The sequence below is a fragment of the Lactuca virosa genome, chromosome 5 (assembly GCF_052849685.1).
Source record: "Lactuca virosa cultivar CGN04683 chromosome 5, Lactuca_virosa_CGN04683_v6, whole genome shotgun sequence".
In the NCBI taxonomy this organism is placed as follows: domain Eukaryota; kingdom Viridiplantae; phylum Streptophyta; class Magnoliopsida; order Asterales; family Asteraceae; genus Lactuca; species Lactuca virosa.
In genome coordinates this window covers 361,138,308-361,139,873 of record NC_136430.1, presented here as the reverse complement: position 1 = coordinate 361,139,873, position 1,566 = coordinate 361,138,308, and positions in this window count along the sequence as shown.

Genomic DNA, 1,566 nt, shown 5'->3' with positions numbered 1-1,566 from the left:
GAAGACGTAAAGCCCAAAATCTAAGAGTACGCAGGGCGTACTCCTCTGTACGCTAAGCGTACAGGCTGTATGGCTTGTACGCCCAACGTACTACCCTGTTAAACCATATTCTTCAAAACACCTTAATCCCTTAAGACCTTATGCCCAAATTACAGATCTGAGTCCATTAACATGTTTTAACTCATAAAGTCGATTACTTGGTGGCTTGCAACCCATCAAATGGATCCAAACTTGGAATATAGCAACTAACTTCCATGGAAATGACTAGAACTCATGCATGGTCACAAAATAGCCTTAAAGATCGAAACTTTAGTGACATAGGGACACATTTAGCATTAAGGGTTGCAACCCTAAGCCTAGAAACGAAGTTGAATCATAAAAATCCATTATTGGGACCTAAGGAGGTCCAAATCTCCATTAACATAGATCTAAACATTCATGAGGCAAGTTAAAAGCTTTATACCTCCAATGAGTGCCAAATGGTGATGTAATCTCGGATCCTTGAGCTCAAGATACTCAAGTTCTTCTTCTCCAACTTTTCCCTTCTTCTTTCAAGCTTCTAAACACCACCAAGAACTTCACAAAGCCAAAAACACACAAGGATAAAGGATGAGTGGCTATATAGGGTTTCTGAGGTTGAGAAGCTGGTAAGGAGGCTAGATTTGAGCCATAATGTTGCTTTTATATGGCTTAAACCCTAAAAACTAGGGTTTTGAGTCTGCATGCGTACGTTGCGCGTACACCTTGGTGCGCTGCATGTACCCGCCTCTGCCCCCCGCATCCAATGCTGCACTACGCCCCGCGTACGCCAAGCTTACGTCCAACGTACGTCTTCGGGTAGACCAAACTTATCGGCCCACTTTGCTAAAGTCCAACTCAATAATCCACTTATCCAATTCATAGCCCAACAATAAATAATAAGTATTTTAAAGTAAATAATACCTCAAGTGGCGGATGTTACATAGAACCTCATGGAATGAGGTGGACGAAAATCTCTACGACAAGCCTAGGAGATTTCGTCCAAGGCCCCTTAGATAAGGGGATTGGGCTGCTTGGTCACCGAGCAAAGGAGTCTAGGGCTTATCCCCTAAACCCTAGCTTTGGCACCAAGTTTCCTCAACTATATAAGGAACCTCCTAGCCTTGTTTTCTTCCCAACCCTTCTCTCTACATGCTTGGAAGGAAATTGCTTCTCTCTTCTCCTCTCTCTTATATTATCCTCTTGCTAGCTTGGGTGTGATTCCATTAGAGGCACGACACTTGTGGTGCTTTCTTCCAAGAGATCAACAAAGGAGAATTTTATTTGTTTGCTATAACAACTAAAAGGTAAGTAATTCTAAAACCCTTTCATCTAAATTTCGAATATATCGTAGGGTTTTTAGGGTTCTTTTTGATGTTCGTAGTTATAGGTTCAATAGAGAAAACATAGATCCTATTTAGGTTGCATGTAAACTTAAGGGTTTCTTTTGTTTACCTAAATCTCATCAGTGGTATCAGAGCGTTTGGTTTGTTTTCTATTGAATAGCTATAATAGAAGAATAGATCAATTAGGGTTTATTGAAATTAA